Raw genomic sequence first — 27,726 nt, 5'->3', positions numbered from 1 at the left:
GTTATGTTGGCTTCCCAGAGCCCCAGTGAGTTCTACAAAGAGGATGCTGATATTAGAGGGGAAGATGCAACCCAGAGGTGCCTGTGGTAGTAACTGGCCATGGATGAGAAAGTTCTGTGTTAAGGCGATGGCAGTGGGCTTAAAGGGAAATGGGGTCATTGAAAAGAAAAGGAGTAGCCAGATTAAATATTTTATTCATCATATACAGGTAGCGAGTAACCTGGGTCCCCAAATCTGTCCTGATTCAGTTGGTCTAGAATATGGTCTAGGAATATATGCTTATTTAAAGCATCCCCAATGTGATCTTGGTCATCGACTCTTCACCTGGCATTGATGTTGGATACAAACATCAAAGATACTTCCAAGACATCAGCCTTTGAATCCAAGAAGGATGTTTTTGCTGCTAACAGAGATGGCTGAGCCCCTGGACATGGGGAAAAGAAATAGGGGTTTTGGAAAAGCATGCTGTGATGAGATATTGAGGAAGTGTTCTCCAGTCAAAGGAAATAGGGGCAGAAAACCATTTATATTGAATCTCTTCTGTGCTAAAAATCACACATTGTTCCTTTTTTCCCTATGAGATAACATCTCATTCCCGAATGTAGCATTTGAAGGACATTATGGTTGGTTCATCCACCTGCCCATCATCTCCCTAATTGTTCCTATAATAAAACCCTGTGGCAGACACAGCAGTCTCCTCGCTGCCCCCAAATTAGCCACATACTTTCCCATCCTCATCATCCTTGCTTGTAGTAGTTGACCTTCTCGATACTCTCTTCTTTCTGAATTGTCCATACATGAATCTTACCCTTCAGGGCAAACTCAAACCTTAGCTTCTTTGCCAGCAGCAACACAACACTCTTTCCTCTCTGATTATGGTTTTTCTGGTCCTGCTCACTCATTTCACCTTAAAATTATTAACCTTGAATGTATGCATTCATTTCTTACCCAACTATATTGCATAAAAACTGAGGAAAGAGGCTTTAGATTAATTCCACTCTTCACCCCTTATAAAATCTAGTGGAATGGTGTGTTTGTATTATTAAAGGACTGGGTTGCATAAAGAGATTTTTTGAGGCCTTGAAACCTGATACTCTGTGAATAACTGTAAAAGAAAATGAACAGGATAGGGGCAGCAACAAGTGACAAGAGAAGGAAGCCCACTAGCATAATACTCAGAGATTGGGATGCAGAACCAGGGGGAACCTGGTTCTGCACATTAGCAGCCCAGAGAGGAAAAATGTTTGAGAAGGAGAGATTGGCACTCAGTCTTTATTGATTCAGAGGTTGAAGCAGATGTGCATGAGAACATCTATTATTTTTATAGTAAAATAGAGGATGTACAACTTTATATAGCAGATTGCATATAAAAGAGGTCACTCTTCCATTCAAATTTGAAGAAATATTTATTGAGTGCTGACTGTGTGCCAGACACTATGCGTATTATCTGGTAATAGTATTAACAGGTTTGTTCCTAACTTCTGAAGCGGACATCATTGCCAACAATCTCCATGCCCCTTGGTACCATTCGAAAACCATGAGTTATGTTATTTCACATTGCATTAAGGAGCACATGGCATTCATTTTCATGGAAATCTAACTAAGCACAGATGTCTGATTGTGTCTCTTCGCCTAGGGATTTAACTACAAAACAGGGGCTACCTTCTTTCTCACCTCCCACATGCTTTGATTATATGCTTGAGTATTGAGATTCTTTCTTAAATGATGGCTTAAAAGAATCCTAATGGCTAGAAGTGAGGGCCTGATTTCTAATGCATGACTGATGGTATATTGTACAAATATTTGTTGATGCAAAAAACCAGCAGATTTTCTCTTGTGTAGGCCCAGGGGTCTTAGCTGATGAGAGACAACTGCTGCTGTTTTGAACTACGTACGCATAGTTGTTTTCAGATCCTGCTTGTTTCCTACCCGAGAGTGTATTGAGAATCAAAAGATTTGTGTTTTCCAGACTGGTAACTGAGAATCTAATGTGTTCCTGTCTTCCCTGTTTGGTTAGGAGGCATATTATGAGGCTGGGCAAATTCACTTGAATGAATCTCATTTGTTACTTTCAGGTCAATAAGCATCTTAAGCATCGTGGGGCCTGTGACACTCTTTGTCATATCCCGGAACTGCTAAGCAGGGCTCTCCCTGGAGAAGAGTTAACCAAAAGGAATGTTATCCTTTAAGCCTTACACAGGACATACTTGCGTAAAAGAAAGTGAAGAATGAATCCATTTTGATGACCTGGCATTTTTTTAAAAAATGCTAAAAATACATTAGCCAAACTCTTTAAATTAAGTTCATTAACTTCCTGAAATTGCATACACATTAATAGGATTTTGATTATTAATTCTTCTAATTTGTTTATACTAGGGTCTGAAAGGGGTCTTATTATTTTCTTGAGTCTAGCTATGCATTGATGAGACTCATTAAGCATAATGGAATCTGGCAATTTATCACCCAGATTAAAAGTCCTTTCCATGTAACCTCCATTTACCCTTTATATTTAGAGGCACCTCCTTGGCATCAATCAAGGGCTCAGTGTAATTTCCCAGATTTCTCGGTAACGGAATCTCTGTGGAGCTCGCTGTGTCCTTCCTGTCCTGCACTGCCCTTCCTCTTACTCACATTTACATGAATACGCAATTCTTTTTATCCAAGTGAAGTTGTAAAAAGTATACAGGGTTAAACTGTTTGGATAAATGCAGCTTTGCCTTTTCTGTCTTTTCTTTCCCCAGCCTTTTCTGGTTATATTTCTTCACTTGAGGCTTGTTCTTCAGGGAACTATCAGAAATCAATGCCCTTTACAAATGCTAAACGTCTCTTTCTTGTTATGAATGGAACATTAGCCACCTAAGGTCTCCTGTCTTCCCCCATCGTGACTAATAGGATTGTAATTTCATCAAGGTCTCCAATGACATCAAAAACCATACCAGTGAAATGTTAAGTGGATTTGGATGTGACCTGATCCCTGAGATGAAATTCAAAGCACTGTCTATTTAAAGGTTCAGAGGCAGTGGGATCCCAGCTAAACTGGCCACGCTGACCCAGTGGAGGTGTCCCTGTTGGGGCAGACTGGATGGAGATAATAAATCATTTCTTAACACTTCAAACAAAACATAAAATACCAAGCATACATAGGGAAGACACAACTGCTTACATTTTCGTCCATTCTCTATACTTCTAATCTATCCTTTCTCTTTTACAAACCAAAAGAAAACACTCAAATGCTATTCAAGCCGCATAAGATTCTGTTCCACTGTGCAACGAAAGTGCTATTGATTTAGTGTTTATATTTCGAAGATTTTTGCTCGTTTTTTTCTTAATTGTTGTTTTCCTTTAATCAGTATTGTCTTGTGTTCCTTAATTTGGGCCTAGCCCTGCCTTGTGATAGCTGGGTATAATGAGAGAAGCATGGCTTAATTTTCAGGACAGAATCAAACTATGTTGAATATTGAAAGATTGATTGGCCAATTGGCTTCAGTACTGAAATCTACAAAGCTAAATGGTCACAGGATTCTATTAAGGAACAGGACCACTAATGCTTTTTTAATTCTTTGTTCTCCCTTTGGAGATAGTGAATCTAACAAAAATCATCTGTCTCTGTCAAGGGATCACTGTTTTCAAAGGCATTCATTCAAAACCTTAGCATCTTTGTGGCTCAGCCTTTGACTTCCAGCCCTGATTCTGATCCTTTGTCAATTTGCGTGGCCCATTATCATTTCTGCAGCCCCGTACCTGACCCCTTGCACTGTCATCTCCCCCTGTCAATCCATCCTACACACTGCTGGATGACTCACACCAGTTACTTGGCTTTTGTCACACGGTTTTCTTGCTAACGTCGTCCATGGCTTCAGATCTAACCCACTCTTTGCATGGCTTCTGAAACCTCACATGATCTGGCCCCACTCCACCTGTATAGTCAGTTCCTCCTCCTCCCCAGCACAGATGCATCTTAGCTCTGCTTTCAATCATCGTCCATGCAGTTTGGATATGTCCTTGTGGGAATAACCTCCCTGATCTTGACCTTTTTAAAGCATATCCATCTTTTATCCATGAAGCTTTCTCTGGTACTTCTAAATCTTCTCCTCTGAATTCAGTGAGACTTGTGATAGGTGTGGTCTACTGTTATACTTCATCCTCTTTTATTTGAGATTTGTATGTGCCCCCCACCCCCACTGATTCCAAAAGGACTTGCAGGAGTTACTTAAGTAGATAGCATCTTGTATTACTTGATCATTGCTTTCTATCTATATTTATCATCTCTTCTACTCAGTTATTAGCTTTTTAAAGACAGGGACCATAACTCATACCTCATTTTGAAACATAACCTGGAAAAATGGAGAGGGCACAGGGCTAGAAGTTAAAGGACTTGAGTCTAAAAACAATTTTGCTGCAAATTAACACTGTGACTTTAGGTGAATTGCTTGAGCCCTGAGGATCTAAATTATATATAAACTGCAAATAATTATATTTTTCAACAAAGGTAAAGAGCTATTTATTTCCATAAAAATAACTGTTCATTCTTAATAAAAAAAAGTTACACAATACAGAAACCCTTAAAGTAAAAATTAAAAATCAGCTGAGTGTGCACTACCCTAAGGTAAAGCCTATTCACATTTTGTTATTTATCATTTCACATAGATTTATTTTAATACATGTGCACTCATGGGTAAGAGATCTATCTTCCTACCTATCAATCATCTGTTTATCTAATAATGGGGAAATACTTATTTCTTATCAGCTTTGCCTGCTTAACAGTCCAAAATGCACATATTTAGGAGTGCCGGGTGGCACAGTTGGTTAAGTGTCTGACTCTTGGTTTTGGCTAAGGTCACAATCTCAGGGTCGTGAGATGGGGCCCTGCATGGGGCTCAGTGCAGAGTCTGCTTGAAGTTCTTTCTCTCTCTCTCTCTCTCTTTCTCGGACTCCCCTCCCCCATGCTCTCTCTGTCTCACTCTCTAAAATAAATAAATAAATAAATAAATAAATAAATAAATAAATCTTTACTTTTAAAAAAGTGCACTTTTTCACTTCACAAGTGAAGTATATATTTTCACTTTACCAATTTATTGCCAAATTGTTTGTATATTAAACCACATGTAGTCCTTTTTAAAAACATATTTTAGAGAATAACATCAGAGTAGATGTACCTGCTGAGTGCTGAAAGAAGTATGTAAGTATGTCATCTTGATGAGATATTTCTGCCTTTGGTACAGAAATTTCCACGTGACTCTTTGTCTTTCTAATTGAACATTTGTTTACTGGCTTCAGTTCAATCAGCATCTGACTGAGCTGAAGCCTCCACTTTCATCTCTTCACAAATTCCAGCTTTGTCTCCACACAGTCCCTTTGCCAGAATTCCAACACCCAACAGGCTCTAGAAGTCAAAAGTTTTCTTTACTTTTTATTTTTTAAAGGTTTGGCCTGGTTCAGTTGGCAGAAAAACATGATACAAACTAGTGTTAGGCAACTTATGGGTTTTATGTAATTAATTTGGTACAGACATTTTATGTTTCACTTCAAAAATGTGAAGGTATTTGACTGTGAGTTACTGCCCCAAGTCCTTCCTAGCAGTGATACATAATAAAGAATATATTTCTCTATTAACTACCTGATAAATATCAAATATTCTGATGTTCAAACTTTATCTGGAACAGAGGGCTTTGAATAAGAAATTGTAGTCCTATTCTAAATTTATGAGATCTTCAATCCCATGACTAAAATTAGCACTTTGTTTTTCTTGTTAGTCTTCATTAAAAAATAAAGTAACAATAGACTCTTCTTTTATATTTCTTTTTTAATTTAAATTCAATTTGCCAACATAGAATATATCATTAGTTTTAGATGTGGTTTTCAATAATTCATCAGTTGCATATAATACCCAGTGTTCATCACATCACATGCCCTCCTTAATGCCCATCACCCAATTACTTCACCCCATATTCCCCTCCCCCTCAGCAACCCTCAGTTTCCCAGAGTTAAGAGTCTCTCATGTTTTTTTTTTCTCTCTGATTTTTCCCCATTCAGTTTCCCCTCCTTCCCTTATAACCCTTTCACTATTTCTTATATTCCACATATGAATGAAACCATATGATAATTGTCATTCTCCAATTTACTTATTTCACTCAGCATAATACCCTCCAGTTCCATCCATGTCAATGTAAATAGTAGGTATTCATCCTTTCTGATGGCTGAGTAATATTCCATTGTATATATATAGACCACATCTTTATTCATTTATCTGTCAAAGGAAATCTTGGCTCGTTCCATGGTTTGGCTGTTGTGGACGTTGCTGCTATGAGCATTGGGGTACAGGTGCCCCTTCATTTCACTACAGCTTTATCTTTGGGGTAAATACTCAGTAATGCAATTGCTGGGTCATAGGGTAGCTCTAGTTTTAACTTCTTGAGGAACCTCCACACAGTTTTCCAGAGTGGCTGTACCAGTTTGCATTCCCACCAACAGTGCAAGAGGGTTCCCCTTTCTCCACATCCTCTCCAACATTTGTTGATTCCTGAGTTGCTAATTTTAGCCATTCTCACTTGTGTAAAGTAGTAGCTCACGTGGTGTATTTCTCTGATGACAAGTGATGTGGAGAATTTTTTCATGTGTTTGTTGACTATTTGTAGGTCTTCTTTGGAGAAATGTCTGTTCATGTCTTCTGCCCATTTTTTGATTGGATTGTTTGTTTTTTGGGTGTTGAGTTTGATAAGCTCTTTATAGATCTTGGATACTAGCCCTTTATCTGATAAGTCATTTGCAAATATCTTCTTCCATTCTGCAGGTTGCCTTTTTGTTTTGTTGATTGTTTGCTGTGTAGAAACTTTTTATCTTGATGAAGTCCCAATAGTTCATTTTTGTTTTTGTTTCCCTTGCCTTTAGAGACGTGTCTTGAGAGAAGTTGCTGTGGCTGAGGTCAAACAGGTTGCTGCCTATGTTTTTCTCTAGGATTTTAATGGATTCCTATCTCACATTTAGGTCTTCCATCTGTTTTGAGTGTAATAGAATGGTCCAGTTTCATTCTTCTGCATGTGGCTGTCCAATTTTCCCAGCACCATTTATTGAAGAGACTGTTTTTATTCCATTGGAAATTCTTTCCTGCTTTGTCAAAGATTGGTTGATCTTAGAGTTGAGGGTCCATTTCTGGGTTTTCTCATCTGTTACATTAATCTATGTGTCTGGTTTTGAGGCAGTACCATGTTGTCTTCATGTTCACAGCTTTGTAATATAGCTTGAGGCCATGCACTGTGATGCCTCCTGCTTTGGTTTTCTTTTTCAACATTCTTAACTATAGAGAACAAACTGATGGTTACCAGAGGGGATTGGGTGGTGGGGATGAGTGAAACAGGTGATGGGGATTAAGAAGACACTTGTGGTGACCACTGGTGATATATGGAATTGTTGAATCACTACTAATGTAACACTGTATATTAACTAACAGGAATCAAAAGCTTTTAAAAAGTCACTAGTCATCATCATCATCATAGTATTGGGCATTATAGCAATGGTTTTCAAACTTGTATTTTCTTTTTGGGCTTCAGAAAACATCTTCAGACAAAATCTTACCTAGAAAACCAACTCCTTGGCTGAGATAAAAGTCAAGCCCCTCTCCCTAGAGGGGAACCCAGAGATCGGTCTTCTGGGTCCCTCCTCCACTCACTCCAAGGTCACCTCTGCTCTGGTCTGGTGAAAACAGCCTCAATAAAGGTTGACAGTTGCTCAGGCCCTGAGATATCAAGGAGGCCAGGCAGCAGCCACTTGTCCTGGCTCACTAGCCAGGCAGAGTGCCACCATTCCATAGCCAGGAGGGGGTTTGTTGTGGTATTTCTGCCATTATTTTGGTCTGAGTTTCTTTTCTGGTCAGATGAACAAGAGATCATATTTAGCATACAAAGAGAATTAGAAGGAATTCTGTGGAAGTTCATGTTATTTCAAGATTGGGCGTATAAAAGTTCAAGACCACATGTATTAAAATTTATTAACCAATCCCTATTTGGGTTACTTATGTCATTTTCAATGTTTTTGTACAAATAAAACCATAGTGAATATGTATCCACATACATTATTTTATATTTGCCGTACCATTTCTTTATGATGAATCCTGGGAGTAGAAGTATGTACTTGAAAGCTTTTCTGAAAGAAAGAAAGAAAAAGAAAGCTTTTCTACATAGGGTTGGATTGTCCTCAAAAAGATCATACCAATTTATACACCATGCAACCCTTCAAGTCCCTTCATATCGTGATTTTCAGAGACTTATTAAATCAGTAAGTTGTTTCACATGCTTCCTTACTGTTTTTAATTTCTGGAATATTATAATTTTAAAAGTGTCATTTTAATTTAATAAGCACTGCAAAAGGAAGTTTCATCAAAATAAGTGTTTATTTAGTTGCTGGTATTTAATTAAAATAGTTAAGATTTAAATAATAAATATTACTTTTAAAATCTCTAATACATTTCTGACTTTATCTTCCTTATTCTTACTCTTGATAAGCAATTTCTAATGAAAGGGTCTCAAAACAGTAATTGTTACTTAAAATGTTCATCAAAAATTGCAAAAAGTAAACTTTCTTTTTTTAAAAGATTTTATTTATTTATTCATGAGAGACACAGAGATACAAAGACATAGAGGGAGAAGCAGGCTTCCCACAGGGAACCCGATGCAGGACTCAATCCCTGACCTGGGATCATGCCCTTAGCCAAAGGCAGATGCTTAACTGCTGAGCCACCCAGGCATCCCCCCTCTTTTTTTTTTTTTTTTTAAAGAGCAAAAGGTAAATTTTCAAAATAAATTATGTGCTAAACTGCTTTTCCTACTTCTTTATTTTTTTTTTTAAGATTTTATTTATTGGGGATCCTTGGGTGGCGCAGCGGTTTAGCGCCTGCCTTTGGCCCAGGGCGCGATCTTGGAGACCCAGGATCGAATCCCACGTGGGGCTCCCAGTGCATGGAGCCTGCTTCTCCCTCTGCCTGTGTCTCTGCCTCTCTCTCTCTCTCTCTCTCTCTCTGTGACTATCATAAATAAATAAAAAAAATTTAACAAAAAAAGATTTTATTTATTTATGCATGAGAGACACAGAGAGAGAGAGAGGCAGAGACACAGGCAGAGGGAAGCAGGCTCCCTGCAGGGAGCCCGATATGGGACTCGATCCCAGGACTCCAGGATCACACCCTGAGCCAAAGGCCAGACGCTCAATCACTGAGCCACCCAGGTGCCCCTAATTTTCCTACTTCTGCAGGTTTTTTAAAGCAGGTGTTAAAAAAAAAAATAAAAATAAAAAATAAAGCAGGTGTTAAGAAGAACCAATCTCTTTTTTCCCCCGTATTTTTTTAATTATGTGTTTTAAATACATGCTATCAGGGAAGTGACTATAAAGTAATAAGGACATATTGTTGAATAAGGCATTTTTCTATAGAAATATTGATGGCTTACATCTTATCTGAGTATTTTAGAGCCAGCAGGGTGCCCTTTGCTACTTTAATTATTAAAGGCTTTTTTCACTCACAGTGACTGAATTGTAGAAAGTACACTTTTCAAATTGAATGAAGGTGTAGTTTTCAGACAATATAAATCTAACAAGAAGATGAGAGAAAAAATGTTGAAATGCAGGAAACTTATAGAAATCAGATCAATAAATAAAAAGCCTCCATAATTATTCCCGTGTGAGTGGAATGATAGATTTTCAGCATTTTCACAGTGAGCTCTTTTTGTGTTCATTTACAATTTTGAAATTGACTATGTGCTGCTGAAGAAGATGTGAGAAAATCAACTCCCCTTGTCTTATGAGGACTTAAATCTTTCTTTTTTCTTTTTTTTTTAAGATTTTGTTTATTTATTCATGAAGATGCAGAGAGGAAGGCAGAGACATAGGCAGAGGGAGAAGTAGGGAGCCTGATGTGGGACTCAGTCCCAGGACCAGGATCACCACCTAAGCCAAAGGCAGACGCTCAACCGCTGAGCCACCCAGACATCCCAGACTCAGGTCTTTCAATCTAAATATAGAATCAAGGTATATATTTGTATTATTTGGCCAAGTATAAGGGTGGGATTCTGGAAGATTCTTCTTCCTGGGTCCATTATCCAACAAGGGTGGGACAGGGGATCGGGACACTGAATGAATATTTGAAGCATGACCCAAGCTGGTCTTGGCTTTGAGGCGTAGGTGCACACATTAGAGTCCAGTCAACATGCTTTCCCAGCCAGCAGGGAGATGGTGAGGTGGAAAAAATCAACTTGAGTTGCTCATAGCCTCTGTAAACCCAGCCCTATTCCAATAATGTAGCCACTGGAGAGAAAGATAGGACTAATAGTAATTCTTTTTGCTCATGGCTTTCAAAAGTTTCCTAACATAGTTGGAACTATCGTGAGATTTGCATCTATATGTGCACACACACACACACACATGCGTGTGTGTGTGTGTGTGTGTGTTAACAACTAGGCTGCATGAATTTCAGCTTACTGAGATGGTAGTCTGTTAAATAATAAGACATATTGACACGAGTCCCCTGGTATGATGCACTGAGGACACAACATTTTATCTGGGTGTGTTGCCAAAACAGGTAGCCTTAGTCTGGTCATGAGGAAAAAGAGAATCAGAAGAACCCAAATTCAGAGACATCTAAAGAAATGGCTAGTGGATATTCTTCCAAAGTGTCAAAAACATGAAAGACAAGGAAGGACTGAAGAACTGTTAATGACTAGAAGAGTCTGAGGACAGGTAACAACTAGGGGCAGAGTGAGATCCCAGATGGGGTCCAGGCACAGAAGAAGGGCATTGGTGGAAAAACTGGTGAAACTGGAGCAAGCTCTTTAGGTACTAGTATTATACCCATATTAATTGCCTGGTTCTTCCCACCGTGCTGTATTCATACTGTATCTTAATATCAGGGGAAGCTGGATGAGGAATATAATGGGAATTCTGTACTATTTTTGCCATTCTTCTCTAAGTCCAAAGTTAGTTCAAAATAAAAAGTTTTCAAAAACAATTTGCATAGGATCTGCTTCTAGGTTCCTTTTGAAATGAGCCTTCAAGTGGGTTCATTTTTAAGTCATTCTAGTAAGACCTGATGTTTATTCTCAATAAACTTAGGCTTATTAGTGTAAATTGGTTGCCCCAGCATATCATGGTTGGAGCATAAGAGTCAGGAAGACAAGGGTTTGAACTTTAGTTTTGCCGCCTGCCAGGTGTTGTGACTTTGAGAAATTACTTAGCTTTGTTGGGCCTCCGTCTTCTCATCTCTAAGTGTCAGATGCTGCTGCTGCTGCTGCTGCTGCTGCTGCTGCTGCTAATACCTGCTTCATGGGGGAGCTGAGAGGATTCAGTTAAGTAACATTTACCAAGCACTTAGCACAGTGACCGGGACATTGTAAGTGCTTTATACATACTGGCTGTTGCTTCTGATATTGTGACTGTCCAAATTTCTTTTCCTCTACTCAGCAGTAAAATGTAAATAATGCACCAAGTCTGTTACAAGGATAAAACAAGCTATTGTGTTCCAAACAGCTCCTTGGCACCTAGTCACTGCCAAATAAGATGTAATTACTAGTACCATTCATCCAGCCAGCCAGCCATTCTTCTATCCATCCATCCATTCATTCACCTAAAAGCCCATCCAGTATTTTGGGGATCTCCTATGTACTGGAGATTGGCAAGTCTTTAATGTGCAAAGCCCTGCTATTAATCTTTGAAGAAGCAGAGAGCTCATAAAAACATGTGCCTTCTGTGTGGATAGCACATTTCAGTCCGAGAAGAGCTTTTGCATACATTATTCCCTTACATAGCCCTAGAAGCATTTGCTACTATGACTCTACGAATGTGAGGATGAAAATGAGTATCAAGAGGTTATGCTCCATCCTGGCTTCTGTGGCTCACGAGGGGGTTGACAAACTTTCTCTGTAAGGGGCTCCGTGGTACATCTGTTAGCTTTGTGGGCTGTAGGGTCTTCACTGCTGCTCTTGTCCTCTGCCACTGACACGCCAAAGCAGCCACAGACGACAGGCAAACAGGTACATGCCATTGTGTTCCAGTAAAGCTTGACTTGCAGAAACGGGCGGTGCCCGGGATAAGTGGGGCCTTGCACTCATCAGAGGTGAAGCAGTTACTCAGCTTTAAATTTCTGACACCAAGCCCAGGCACTTCTTGAAGTTCAGCCACATGATCTCAGCACAGGTATGAGGCAGAGGACGCTGCAATATGCATCTGTGGCTTCACTTTGCAGAAACAATCATCTAGTTCCCTTTTCTGTGTCCTGCTTCTTGGTCATCAAGCAATACTTTATTAAACACTCAGCAGACATTCAGATTCGCTTTGCCTCTCAGTCTTGTTTCCTTTTTCCAAAAAGATATGAATGGGAGCTGTTCTTAGGGAGCCCCTGTACCTCGGAGGGGCCATTGGTTTTATTTCTAATTGTTATATACTATCTTTTATTTTTTTAAAGATCCATTTATTTATTTTAGAGAAGGGGTGAGAGCGTGCACATGCCAGTGGGGGTGGGGGCAAGAGGCAGAGGAAGAGTATCTTCAAGCTGACTCCCCATTGAATGGGAGCCGGACTCGGTGCTCTGATCCCACCACCCCAGCATCATGACCTGAGCCCAAACCAAGAGTCAGACGCTCAGCCAACTGAGCCACCCAGGTGCCCCATTCACACACTCTTAGAACATTGCATTCTAGAAATTATTTTTTGAAGGGGGATCAGCCTAGAAAGCCTGATTTGTGGTTCCTATATGTACCTTTTTCCTTTGACTTTGAAAAAAAAATTCTGAAATGTTCTTAAAAAAATAAACACATTTTCCTGCCCTTACTATGAGCCTCTCTGACTTGTCATAACTCCCCAAAGATCACCAACAGTGCCTCCACGTCCCATCTGGAGTCCATTTATTATCCTAATTTACTGTTGAGACTTGGATTTACACAGAGGAGCTTGCTGATCTCCCTTGGGATCTCTTCACTTATCTTGGGCTTCAAGTTTTCCTCTTCTTTTCAACTCGGAGATCATTTGCTTTGATAGCAAAGGGGGAAGCAATACTGAGAATTGAATGATCCTACTTTCTCCCTGGCTTCTATATTAGCATCAAGCAGTAAGTCCATTCCATCCTTTTTCTCATCTGACTCTAAACAGAGTTGCAACCTAATACCCTGTGGATTTCACCAGGTTTTGTAAGCCATGGCTTGCCCTGGACTTTTTGACACTGTTTTTATTGTGGTCTTTCCTTCCGCACATCCTGATGCTTATTAGTCTCCTTTAATTACAGAACCAAATAAAATTCATGAGTTGAATGGCAGATGGTGCTATTTTGCTGAAACATTTGCTAGACCTGTACCTTGCTTCTGTGGTCTTTTCTATTAGGACGGGGTTCTTTTGCATTTGGCTGCCTTGTACAGTCTTGTGATGGAAGACGTCTGACTTGTCTTTCCAATTTCCACCCTTCAAGCTACATACTGTTTGCTAGTTTCACATGTAAATACATTGTTTTTGCCTTTATTTACAGGGAGGATTATCCCATTAGGTCTACCTCTGTTCTTTTTATATTAGCTTTTAATAAGGTCATTGTTGACAAAAGTACAAAGAAGATTCTGGACCACATGGCAATATTTGATAAGATGTTAATTATTAATACTTTCAGAATACCCTTAATGTTCATTTTTATGCCACTAAAATGAGATAAAATGTTTAAAAGTATTTATTAAAATTTTGTGGGTCCCTAAAAAGAGGACTTTGGATATTGAGGAAATCCTGAATCTCTGTTTGCTGCTCTGCTTAAGGCCTCTTGGCTGAGACAACCAAATCCTCTTGACTTTTTCTAAACTTTAAGCTGTTTGCTCCCCAAATGATCCTCTTTCCTCTTCTACACATTCTTGAACTGGACATGACTGCTTGCATTCTCAGATTCTTTCATGTTCTTTGCTGAGTTTTAAAGCCACCAGAGGTCTCACTGCCAGTGTCTCTGCTTTTCTCATTGCTCTACCTGAATTAAGAGCGGCCTATCTGTGTAGGTTGTGCAGTGGGTGAGGCTCTCCCTCTCACCTCAGATGCATACTCCCAGAAAAGGCCCACAGCCCTGGTTAGCCAAGTGACAGGACCCCGTTTTCCTCTGAAGTCTGAAGGGCCACAGCAGGCCCCTGTCTGCTGCTTGGGGTTGACTGTTGCTTTGTCATGCCTGCCATTTGCAAGATGGTTCTGAATCCTCCCTCTAAACTGGTAATTTTTATCTTCCATGAAGACCCTCAAAGCATTTATTAGCTCCAGTTTCTGAGGCTGAATTCTTTCCCAGCTTAAATTTGATTTGCCATGATCTTCCACACAGCAGCCTTTTGAGATTGGATTTATTTTCTGTTCACATTCTTACAAAAGCTCTCTCCTGTTTTCCTCCATGCCCAATTGTCTACTGTTTCTGGAAACACTTCTCTCTTCTGATTAATTGGGACACAGAGAACAATCCCCCACGGTCTGACCTGTCACCTGCTCTAGTACTTTAAAAATACTAAGTGGCGCATCCCGCATGGACAGTTCTCAGACTCTGGGAAGAAGAGTCTTCACTGCATTACCATCAGGGCAATGAAAAGAGCCCCTTGCTGTCCAGGCTCACCTGGTGCTTGACTGATCTGAAGTCCTTTCTCAGGGCACCTAAATTCCTCTTTGCCACAGCTGCTTACATGGCTTCCTTTTTACCCTTCATTTATCATACTCTGGGAATAGGCAAGTTCATGCTTTTTTTTTTTTTTTAAGATTTGTATGTTTATTTTTTTATTAGAGAGAGAGAGAGAGAGAGAATATCTCAAGCAGACTCCCGGCTGAGCACCAAGCCTGACAGGGGGCTGGATCTCACAACACTGAGACCATGATTTGAACTGAAGCCAAAAGTCAGGTGCTTAACTGACCGAGCCACCCAGGTGCCCCTCGTGATGTTTATCTTTTCCTTTACCTTCCTCTCATTCTTTTCTGTTCTTTCTCCTCTTTGCCTCATTTATAGGTTACTCACCGGCCCTGATTTATACAAAAGATTATCAGTTCTACGTTTAAATGGACCACACAAGCATTGGATCTGATCTCACCTGTCCCAGAGCATCTCATTTGGTCCCTCCAGCCATTCACCCTCCCTCTTGCCTCCTTGTTATTTCTAGAAGCTCCTATTTGGGTTTCTGTCTGGGTACCCATGGTGTCAAATTACCCTGAGTGAAGATCATGTGTCCTGTCCTTTCCAGAACTGGTTGTTTGGGAAATTAGTAACTTGGTTATGTTTTTAGACAAAGTGTTGCCTAGGAATTGTTTCTATAATTAGTCTTCCTTTGATTCGAAATTTGACTTCTCTAACTTCTCTATTTATCCTTGAGATGCTACTCTCCTGATGGCAAACTGCTGGATTCATCAAAATTCTCTTCCGCCTATAGCTAACTTAGGAAGGTTCCTCTCCAAAGATCATGATCCTGAAATCAGCTTTGCCAATCTAGAAGCCAGAAGAGAGATTTATGTGAGTTGTCTAATGATAATCGATGTGATATTTCAGGACTTCTTTTGTCTGGGGCTGGTGGTGGGAGATGGGATGAGAAAGATAAAATCATAACCTTTTGGGGTGGTGTGAAATTTGCTTTCTATTGTTCAGATTCCAGTCATTAGTCTGAATTGCTTTTGATTAATGTCAAATAGTTTTACCCTTAGCTCCCACCTCCAAAATGTCTTCATATAAAAGGACAAATAAATGATTTTTAATAAGTTTACTATATTTGTCCTTAATTTAACACAGTTTCATAGTTTTCCAAAATTATATTTTCTAAGTGATGGTAAAGCCAAAATATGTATCATACAATTAGTGATAGAATTCCAAGAGATGTAATTGTAAAAGAGCTTCTGTGGGATCTCTTCCAAAATGATGCAGGCAAGAATCAGCTGGTATTCAGAAAAGTACCATAATGGAAGTTGTTCCTAAATCATGAGAAATTGGCCTGGCTGTACTAAAGTGCTTCATCTTAGTGAATTCAATAACTTTTCTGGTTGTGTTATTTATAAAATGACTTTTGCTTCTATATATTCAAATATATGCAGTTGGTTATAATCCCAAAGAAAATATGAGGGGAAATGGATACCTGAGTCATTAGTATGGAGAATTATCTCAAACACAATAGATTTTCTTCATGACAAATCACACAAAATCTCCATAGCAACTCCCCATAATTATGCGTGAGATTTCAGCATAGTAACAAAACTAAACTCAGAAGAAATTGTAAAGACTAGTGATATACAGTGGATGGATGTGTGGGTAGGTGGCACACTGGGAAGATTGAAGGGGGCAGTTCTAAGATGTGAAATATGCACGAAGGACAAAAAAGATTGCCTGCTTTGTGCTTTGGAGAATACTGTTTCAGTCACTGCCTTGTCTGGAAATTGGAGGCTGGGGACCACAATACTTATTGATAATAGGAGGTGCCAGCTAGAAACACCATTGTTAAAGGAATGTTAGCATTTCTATTATATTTTCTTCTGGGTTTATCACAACCTGTAAGATCTCTCTAGGCAATATGTTGTCATACTAGATTGACATGGAGAGATGACTTTATAATTATTTTTTGAATTTATAAAACTTGCTTACTCTCTTATATTAAAAAAAAAATCTGTAGAAGACTCCAGGCATGCAAATAATATCAAGTTTAGTTACTACACAATGTAACTGATATGGTTCAATGCAAACATTCTTTGCAATTTAAATAATGATTTTTTTTTAAGTATTAGCATGTAAAAAAAAGTGTTAGCATGTATAGCTAACTTATGCTTGGGTATATTTCCCATCTGAGTCCTCAATATAATGTTATTTACTAATAGATCAGTGTCAGTAATTTAGTTTTTGTTAGCACCCATTTATAAAATGCTGCTGCCCTACATGAAATGTATTAGTAGCTTAATTAATCAATTCATATAAGAAAAAAGGATGATGATTTCTGGAAACTCCCAGGCTACAACAGCACATTGAAAGACGAGGCAGTGTGGATGTGCAGAAGAGCAAGATGATGTCACATACTCAATTTGGTGCAGTACACATTAATTCCACTGGTACTATGCCTCTGACTTCACAACAGGTGCTAGAAGCCAAAAGTTGACTTTGGTTCGCAAAATGGAAATACTTAGAATGTAGAGCTGGAAACAAACATGTGGTTGGTTAATTTCAGTGTAACTTAACAGATACCGTGATAGGCTCAGGCTTATATTAGACTATAACAGAAGGGCATGTAACCAAGAATCCTTTACAGAAGACTTGATGCATCTTAAAGGGAGAAAGTGTCAACAAGGTGAAGAAAGGGGAGGAAAGCACAGCTCACGACAGAAATGGTATGAGCAAAGGTCCAGAGGTGTGAACTAATGCAGTATGTTCAGTGAGGTAACAACTACCACTTTGGTGTTATCAGAGCTTCAGGCCAGGAGGGGCAGGGAAATGGGCTTGGATCCATAGGAGGGACACTATTAAAGTCAGGCCTTTTATGATAAGCAAATGACCAAAAACAGTTGCTCTTAAAAAGATAGGAGCTACTGAAGTACTGATGTGTTTTGAGCAAGCTAGGGACAGGACCCAATTTGCATTTTAGATAGAAGCCCAGCTCCATGCTAGAGAGTGGAATGAGGCAGGGAACAGACTCCAAACAGGAAGATTGATAAAGAGGTCATTTCTGAAGCACAAACTTTTCCAGTGATCTAACCCCATTGTCTCAAATATCAAGGAGCAAGGAAAAGCTCCGTGCTGCCCCAGTTGTGCCCTCTCTAACCATGAAGATCTTTACTTACATTAATTATTTTGAGGATGATTTTAGCCATGTCCTATTAACATTAAAATGTTTCTTAAATCAATTTAATATTGTACTATAGAAACTATTTTCATTTTTAGGATAGATTTAGTCCATTTCTCTGCTTCGGAGCAGAATATCTAAATGATTATGAACACTTAAGAATATATTTTATTTTAAAGACTATAAGAAAAAAAGTATTTTCACATAAACCTGCGTGTGTGTGTGTGTGTGTGTGTGTGTGTGTGTGTGTGTGTGTATGCATGGTTCAACTATTAGGAATAAGTTTTGAGTGACTACAATTTGGGAAGAATGGACAAGACCTAGTTCAATATCTAGAGGTGGGAAATCGTGTACTCATTTTTAAATCTCTCTGTCAAACATTTTTTTTTTCTTAATATGGAACCTTCACAAATTTATATGCCATCCTTGTGCAGGGGCCATGCTAATCTTCTCTGTATCATTCTAATTTTAGTATATGTGCAGCCGAAGTGAGCACTCTGTCAAACATTTTTTAGGGCTTACTAGGTGACAGGAACTATTCTGAGCAAGAATAAAGCAGTAATGTGCAAAGTAGAAGGAACCTTGCCCTTGTGGAAATTGCAATCTAGCAAATATATCCCATCATGCCATTTATGCAAGTCTTGCTTTTCAGGTTGATCAAGACACTCAGTTCCTTGGCATTTTCCAGCTGTCTACCAATTGTCCTTGAATCATGTGAGAAGAAATGTGGACAAAGAACATAGATTTCTGGATTCTCTAGAAATTTGCATAAAGGCCTCCTTACCTTCTTTAATTTAATGCGAATACTAACTTTTTTTAAAATAAGATTTTATTTATTTGAGAGAGAGAGGCAGAGAGCATGAGCAGTGGAAGGAGCAAAGGGAGAGGGAGAAGCCCGATGAGGGGCTCAATCCAGGGACCCTGAAATCATTACCTGAGCTGAAAGCAGATGCTTAACCGACTGAGCCACCCAGGCTCCCAATGTAAATACTGACCTTCTGATTTCTCCTGTTATCCCTAGGCCCTAATTTAAGAAGTATAATAGACTATAAATTCAATCATAAAATTTTAGGTATTTCTCAAGAAGTATAAATATTTAGTTTTGACTTCTGGATAAAAGACTTTCTAGTTTGTGGGAAATAGGGCTTTCCCCACATTTCAACATAAGTAATTAAATTCCCAAATGTTCAATGTCTTGATCTGGTGATACAGCCCTGAAATGTCCTCACCTATATTTTTTTCTTTGGGCTAAATGATCCTTTGACTCTGGGAGTTCAATACATTGGCCAGAAAAATCAGAGTTCCATCCTTGGCATTCATACCACTGGGCTTCCCATATTCCTTTGACAGTTCCAGGCAAGGACAGCAAAGCTTCAGGGAAAGTGTTAAAAATGGTGATGAAATGCTTTATTTTGTTACTTCCTTACTTACTCAGTATTTATCTTATATTGTTAACTCTGCACATATAGGGACAAAATACACATCACCTAGTTTTTTAAAAAATAGTTGTTTCATAGCACGATGAGAGGTGCCTAATAAAAATACAAGACACAAGTCTGAGATGGGATTTGAGATACAAAAACATTGCTCATGGCTTTTACCATGATATTTTTGCTCAAAGATCCAATTCAAAGAATATAGATTTTTTTTTTAAAGAGGAAATGCAAATATGTGGCCATGAGATGACTATACTCTGTGTAACATTTCTGGGAGTTCTCTGCTTTGCTAAGATGGATTTAAGAAACTTTCTTAGAAACTCTGGACTCTGAGGTATCCTGAGGTTTTTTTAGGTGTATGGGTATGTGAGAAACGGATTGAAGAGAAGTCAAGGTCAGGAGGAAAAAAGAAAACAAGTTTTGGTAATGAGTAATCACAGGACTGTACAATCTTTTGACTCAAGATACAACGCAGAATGCAAACCCCAATCTGCGATCGCTGTGAGAAAAGCAAATATTTCCAGCTGTATCTAAACATGTTGAAAGCAAAAATTCAAGGAAAGAATTGCCTCTTATATGTGATATTAGCATCTCACATCTTGAGAAGTTCTATCTGTTAATATGAATCATAATAAGATGATTTGTGAGTAGATATATGCAGAACTTTTTATTCACATCTCAGTACATTTTATTTGCATATAAAGTGGCACATTTGTACTCAACAATAACTAGCCCTGGAGGAGTGATATTTAATAGGAGAATATAATTATCCCAGTCAGGCCATAAACATTTTCTTTAGGGCAATGACTACAGTTTAAGATAGCCTCATAATGACTCATGTAAAGTAAAGTGCCACACTATTACCAAATTGAGCTAGAGAAAAAATTTAAGCTACAAAAATATTATGATTTCATTTGAATAAAATATCTATTTTCACTTATCCACAGTTTTAGGAGTGATAAACCTTAAAGGTCAATGAGCTATTAAATGTTTAATTTTGATTCTGTGTGAAGGCCTCAAGCAATTATTTTAAGTACAAATATTAAGAACTGTAAATATTTTATTGTACACCATGTTAGCCACCCAGAATGATTTTATTTTTCATCTAAGATAATGACATCATTATAGAAGCTAGATAGAATATATGTAGTTAATACTCTGGTCACTTAAAGTGGCCTCTTCAGGTTGTCTTATCATATGCCTTATATACATGGGCACTCTTTTGACCAAGCATTGTTTTCTAAGATTTTAGGATGTGTTACCTGGAGAGCTATAATATCTCAATATTGTTATATGCAGTTATATGCAGTTTTGCACTCACACCAGAAAAACTAGAAGCTAACTTATTTTGTCTGCCCTTCTAATGTTGGTAGAGGTATTCTGTTAGAAATCAGAAGGCCGGCACCATCATATTGCTTTTAGCATTAATAAGTGAGGTGATGATTCAGTTATCTTCTATAGAACTTTGTTGTCAAAAAAAAAAAAAAGAACTTTCTTGTCTATTAGTTGATGTTTCAGACCAACTGCTGAGAATTCCCAGGCCAGAACTTCTGGAGATTTTGTTCTTTACCCCAGCCTGATGTGTAATGATGATATCAAGGGAGCCCAAATACTTGAGTAAGGAAGGGAGTTTGAACAAGTAATGAAAAGGCCCGAGGTTAAGTATTACATACTGAGCATAAGGAAGAATTGATTATTCAATGAGGTGTGAGAACAGTCATCGCAAATGCCCGGATGTGTCTGGCAACTTTCAGAGAGACTGTGCTCAAGTCCAGGGAAGAGAGATTTGGGATACCTGGACTAGAATGTCTGTGGGTTGCCTTTGAGCCTTAAAGACTGTGGGAGTATCTTCTCTCTTAGAATATTAGGTAATATTCCAGTTTGTTCTTTTTGCAACTGCTTCCTGCCTTTTGCTGACGGGAGTACATAATTCACACTTCACATTTGTAGGCTGATTTTTCAAGATCTCAGTACTACAGCCCTTGGATATTTTTCATAGCAAAGTTCAATTCCCTTGAGTTTGTGAATAGCTGCATTCTAATTGAGAATTCAGTGTCCTTTGCTTGGTCCAAGTTTGTTTGAATACAGCCCAAGGTTTCTTTTAGAGCCGGTCCACCCAGAGCCTTGGCTCAGTCTGGAGCTTCTAGCAAGACAAGCCTGTTTGTTTGGCAAAAAGCTGTGGAGTCACAAGACAGGCAGTCGACTTTAAATATTTCTTTTTTTGGCTTGTATTTTGCCAACATCTGGACAATGGATCTTGAGACAGTTTCTCAGCACATGTTCTTCTGGAAATCCCATACATATTGACGAAGGGAAATTAATTTGGCTAGTAAAAAACTGCCTCATTTTGGCCCCCAAGCCAGTGGGATTTCTAGCCAGAGTCTTCTGTGTCCGGTATCTCCCCGAGTTTGGGCAATCCACCTAAATCCCTGGTGGGCCCGTCACATCGGATCATGGTCTGAATGTGAACACTTGCTTCCCTTTTTATGGGTGGAGAACACCCACCCTCATCCTACACTCAGCCACTCGGCAGCCCCAAAGTGATAAGGCAGGCACTGCTACTACCAAGGTACTATGAGCGTCCCTGCTAAGGCTGGCCTGTCCCTGAGCCATGCATCAGCATGTGCTTAGGTGCACCCTAACCTTCCTCCTCTTCCTAGAGCTGTGCCCAACACACTTGAAGCGGATTTGCGGTTTTAGTCTGTGCCTTGTAATTTATGCCAAATTGTGTCTGAGACAGCTCTTGCCTGGGAACAGTGGTGCCTCATTCATTCATTCATTCACCTGTATACTCATTCAAGATATATTCACTGAGCACCTAATACAGGTCAGGCACAGTGTTAGATGCTAGGGAGAGAGCAGGGACAGAGGAGACAAAACTCCCTACCATCATGGACCTGCCATTGTAGTGGGAAAGACAGATTATAAAGAAAATAAATAAGCAAAAAGTATAGAAAGTGATGAGTGCTGTGAAGAAACAAAAGCGGGGAGTGGATAGAGTGTTGAGCTTGTGGGCTTTAAGTAGGGTGTTTGGGGAAGACTCTCTTTGAGAAAAGATCTGAAAGAGGGAGGAATGAGCCAGAGGGAATACAAGAGAGGGCAGAGGTTTCATGAAGCATGTCGTACTTTATTCCATGGGGTCCCTGGAAGCCTTGAAGAGTTTGAGGCAGGAAAATAACCTGCCATGACTTGGAATTTAATGGTGTCCCTCTGGACTGCTCTGCTGGGCAAGGGCAGAGGCAGGGAGACCTGTTTGGAGGCTGATGGAGTCATCTGGTGAGGTCGGGATGGTGGGTGGTGGCAGGTGCAGTGGGGAGCAGCAGGGTTCTGCGTGTATTTCAAAGAGGAAGCGACCAGCATTCTTGATGGATTTGGTGTGTGGTGGAGGTAAGGGAAGAGTCAAAGAAGATGGCAGGTTTGGCCTGGGCTTGGATAACCAAGGATAGCACTGCATGTCTGAGCCGGAGGAGACCAAAGGGGAACAGGTGATGGGGAGGCAGTGCCAGGTGAGGATCATTAAGTCCTCCCTGCATGTCTTCTATGAAACAAGGAAATCATCTTGACACAGGGGAAATGATACACTTAAAACAACTTTATAATAGAGTTCACGTTCACTTAATAATGCCTGACTATTAAGCATTGTGCATTTTTTCATTCAACCTTCACAAAAGTGTGATGACTATTATTATTTATAATAATTATTATTATATACCTAATAATTGTTATAATTATATAATTATCACATTATGATAATTATAATTGTCATTGTAGAGTAGATGACTTTCGTATCATTATTAGAACTACTGCTATTTACATATGGAAAAAATTAAGGCTCAACAAAGTTAAATTGCTAGCATAAAGTTCCTCAGCGTATGAACACCAAGTTTTAAACCTGGGTCTATCTCATTCCAAAGCTGAGTTTTTATTTCCATTTTATTTTTATTTATTTATTCATGAGAGACACACAGAGAGAGGCAGAGACACAGGTAGAGGGAGAAGCAGGCTCCATGCTGGGGGCCCGACGTGGGACTCGATCCCAGGTCTCCAGGACCAGGCCCTGGGCTAAAGGCGGCGCTAAACCGCTGAGCCACCCAGGCTGCCCTAAAGCTGAGTTTTTAAATGACTAAATGAGCCATATGGGCAGCAACCTGCAAAGGTAATGCAAGAGATTTTTGCTTTTGCTTTTTTCCTAAAGCCATTAACCACTTTGCTTGTGTTGCTCAGGAAGCTGTGAGGTGAGCTTTGATACATTGAGTCCTCAGCTGCAAGGTAATCACCTCCCATGCAGGAAGCTCCTGCTGGTTCTGGGGATATGATATTGTGCAGATACGCTCCCTGCCTTCTTACAGCTTACTCTATTTGTGAAAACAAATGTCAAATTATGACTGTGATAAATAATTCAGAGGAGAGGTCCAGGGCATGGTGAGGGCATTTAATAGAGAAATGTGACCTAGTCTGGAGATGGAGTGGTGAGTTAGCTGAGCTGGTAGAAGTAGGAGCCATCCAGGCAAATGGAGATGGGAACAGGCAAGGGTCCTGTGGCAGGAGGAAACATTTTACATCCTGCCTCCTATCCTAGGAATTTAAAAAAGGTCTGTGTCACAGAGGCTCAGGAGCCAGAAGTGGAGTGGCACAAGACAAAAGCTGGAGGTCTCCACAGGCTGACCAGACACAGAACTGAGTGACTTGACCACATAATTTACCATCCAAACTGTCATACTTTTCAGCATACTAAAATGCTAAATGGAGGGGATCCCTGGGTGGCTCAGTCGTTTAGAGCCTGCCTTTGGCCCTGGGTGTGATCCTGGAGTCCTGAGATCAAGTCCCACGTCGGGCTGCCTGCATGGGGCCTGCTTCTCCCTCTGCCTGTGTCTCTGCCTCTTTCTCTATCTCTCTGTGTATCTCTCATGAATAAATAAATAAAATCTTAAAAATAATAAATAAGTAAATAATTTAAAAAAAACAATAAAATGCTAAATGGAACAGTTAGTTGGCACTACATGTGAGAACTGGGTCTGTCCTGGCTAAACTGGAATGATAATCACACAATTTACAGGCCAGTTTAAGAATTTTAATCCTTGTAAGAGTTGATGGGAAGCCAGTGATAGGTTTAGGAAAGAGTGGAGAGTTGGCGTGACCAGGCTGGCATTTTTAAAGGATCACCCCGAATTTAGAGAATGGTACTGACCAACATTCATTTTCTAGATGTTGTGTTTATGGTCACATAAAATGTTATCATTGGGAAAGCTAAATGAAGGGCACAAGGAACTCTGTGTTCTAATTTTGCACTTCTTGTAAGGTTTCATTTTTTTCAGAATGAAAAAAGTTAAATTTATTCTGGTTGCTGAGAAGATAAGAGCTAGTCCAGTTGGAAACGTGAGATTAAGAGGGGAGGCTAGTTCTGGAAACCGTGCAAGAGTGGAAGGCAAAATAGTATGGTGGCACTGGAAAGAAGTGAACGGATTCAAGAGACACTTAAAATTGCAAAGGCAGCAGTTGACTCTGAACATCTGATCTCTTTCTGTTCTCGGAGATTTCTACCAGGAGAAGAACTAGAAGAAGAACACACAGGGGGGAATTAGGGCTTCCCTTCCAACATGCTTTTCCTCTTGGTCTTCCAAGGGTAGTCAGAATGGTGCCAGGAAAAGCAAAATCATTCATCACGCTATGGTCTCTTCACTGCTTTCTGAGGAAATAAGATGACTTCTCCTTAAACCAAAGGCCACAGAATGGTGATAACAGGGTTTGAATTTACCACCTACAAGTAATTAAAATATGCCTTTTCCTGTGGTTTTGTTTTTTGTTTTTTGGTGGTTTTTTTTTTTTTTTTTTTTTTTTTTTTTTTTTTGGATAGAGGGAAAGCCAGTCGAAAGGAGAGAGTTGAGAGGACATTTTTAGATTAAGCAATAAGAGGTAGAAAAGGATATGTGCTCAAAATAAAATGCTTTTGGAAAAAAAATGTGCTTGAGAGTTATTTTGGGGAGAGCATATTTTATATTACTCAGAACAAGCGAAAGCCACCAGACCTGAAAAACATCTCACAAGAAATATTTTGGTATTTACTTATTTTTTATTTGCTTATGAATCTGCAGAGATTTTCTAAAATTTAGCTCCTCTTTGTTATGCATCTTTTTATTTCTTGTAAATCGTTTTTGGTTGGGCAGGAGGTTACAGTCTTGATAAGATGAATCGCCTTTGTTGGACATTGAACTTCACTCATTAGCCGTCATCAGGAGATTGTTGTCGATTTTTTTTTTTTTTTTTTAACAATACTAAGGTGGCAGGAGTCAGAGAAAGAAGTATCTTTGCTTTTAGCAATCTTGGGGCCTGTATTTCTCATGATTGAGAGAATACAAATTGCAGTACAGCATGCAGTGTCCTCCGTGCAGCAGTGGGCATTTGGGAAGGTGGAGAAGTGACTTGCTACTGGCGCAGTAGGGCTGTAATGTTGTTCTTCAAGGCTTCCGAGAACTACTCTCACACTCTAACCTGAAATATAGCCTTTGTGTTTTGTCACACTAGGTAGGTCAATAAAATAAATGGATGGGGATTTAGATACTGGAATGATTTCTAAACAGTATTTTTCAAACAAAACTTTATGTAAGAATGGGCTTCTGCTTACCAAGTTGTTATGTTCCAAAAGGCACTTGTTTGAAACTTTGAATGGACTCTCTCTTTTTTTTTTTTAGCTTTATGGAGGCATAATTGGCAAATACAAATCCTGTGTGTGTACGCACTAGAGGTCTACCTTCTCAGCAAATTTCAAGGAAATCCTGCCATTTGCAACAATGTGGATGGACTGGAGGACGTTTTGCTAAGTGAAATAAGCCAGACACAGGGGCGCCTGGGTGGCTCAGTCTGTTAAGTGTCTGACTCGTGATTTCAGCTCAGGTCATGATCTCAGGTTGTGAGATGGAGCCCTGTGTCTGGCTCTGTGCTGGGCATGGAGCATGCTTGAGATTCTCTCTCTCTCTCTCCATCTCCCTCTGCACCTCCACCTCTCTCTCTCCTTCCCTTAAAAAAGAAAAAAGCCAAACACAGACAAACATTCCATGATTCCACTTTTATGTAGAACCTGAAGAAGGCAAGCCTCATACTCCAAAGTTCCCAGGGATTTTCCAGGGTTTCCAAAACCCTGCCTGCCTTCAGTTACTTCACTTTCTTTATCCCCAGTGATCTTTTTGGTTTACTTCATCTCAACTCCCATGCCACATCCTGGACCACCTTCAGAATCACCAGGTGACCCTGACTGTACACATCGCACATCACCACTCTCAGACCACATCCTTTTTTCTCCACCCAGATGTCTTTGGTTCTATCACTGCCTTTCCTATCTCTTGTTCAGCTTCTTTAAAAATAAAGTCACACCATCTACCGCCATGCCACAATTGAATTAGAGTTACTTGGTGTGGGACCTAGGTATTAAGAGTTTTCAAAGCTCCGCGGTGAGGATAATGTGTAGCCAGGGTTGAGAACCAGTGCTCCACCTCCAGAACATCAAAATATCCAGTTCTCTAGTTGATAGGTAAGAAGTCTCTTTTAAGTTTGTTAATAAGCCTGAATATGGATTTTTATAAAAGATTTTATCTATTCATGAGAGACACACAGAGAGAGGCAGATATAGGCAGAGGGAGGAGCAGGCTCCCCGGAGGGAGCCTGATGTGGTGGGACTTGATACCAGGACCCCAGGATCACGACTGAGCTGAAGGCAGATGCTCAACCACCGCACCACCCAGGTGCCCCTAAATATGGATTTTAACAGGGTCATTCTGGACATGGAATATTCCTTAATTTCTGTAACTTCAGGAACATGAATTGTTAACAGGGGAGAGATTTTTGGTCTGTGCTTCTCACATCTCCCCTTAACAGATTCCTCCTCCCTGGAGGCTCCTTAAAGGCCAAGTGCCTGTCATTCTAAGAAAGTGGTTCTCAAGTGATGCTTCAGTGGCACAATCACTAAGATCATCTAGAGTAGGTGACCTCCAAATTTGTATCTCCATTCCTGACCTCTCCCCTGACTTTTGTATAACCTGCTGCCTACTTGACGTCTCCACTCGTATGTCAATAACTCTCACCTAAAATGACCAAAACTGAATTTGTGGTTTTTCCCCCATACACCTGCTCTTGTCTCAGTGTTCTTCATTTCAGCTAATGACCCCACAGGGTAGCTAAGCCTGTTATTCACCTAGCAGCTAAGTTTCAGTAATTCTCGAGGTCACTTTTGACATACCACCTCCTCTCTTATCCAATCTGTCAGTGACTTCCAGTAGATTTACCTATCAATTATATTCCAAACCTGAGTGTTTCGTCCAACTTTGACCTCTACCACTCCACTCTGAGCCCTTCATTCTTACCTAGGTACCTTCCTCTATGGTCATCACGTCTTCACCTTTGCAGGGGGCACTTTTACTGCAGTGTGCTCTTTCTGTGTTCGTTTCTCAGCAGCCAGACTGATTCTTTAAAAAAGGCAAATCAGGTCATATCACTGCCTGCTCAGAACTCTTCATTGAATT

The 27,726-nt window shown here is 39.7% G+C and overlaps 1 protein-coding gene and 1 non-coding gene across 10 annotated transcripts in view; one reads left to right on the top strand and one right to left on the bottom strand.

The window, feature by feature from the left end:
• Nucleotides 1-27,726, top strand: part of NCKAP5 (NCK associated protein 5) — a 960,379-nt gene that overhangs the window by 279,740 nt on the left and 652,913 nt on the right. The window lies entirely within an intron of this gene.
• Nucleotides 18,168-18,273, bottom strand: LOC112650026 (U6 spliceosomal RNA). Its single transcript, XR_003129887.1, has one exon. It is a non-coding gene; the product is annotated as a U6 spliceosomal RNA (small nuclear RNA).

The sequence above is a fragment of the Canis lupus genome, chromosome 19 (assembly GCF_003254725.2).
Source record: "Canis lupus dingo isolate Sandy chromosome 19, ASM325472v2, whole genome shotgun sequence".
Classification (NCBI taxonomy): Eukaryota; Metazoa; Chordata; class Mammalia; order Carnivora; family Canidae; genus Canis; species Canis lupus.
Note: the sequence above shows the minus strand (reverse complement) of the source record. Positions and strands in the feature narration are given on the sequence as shown.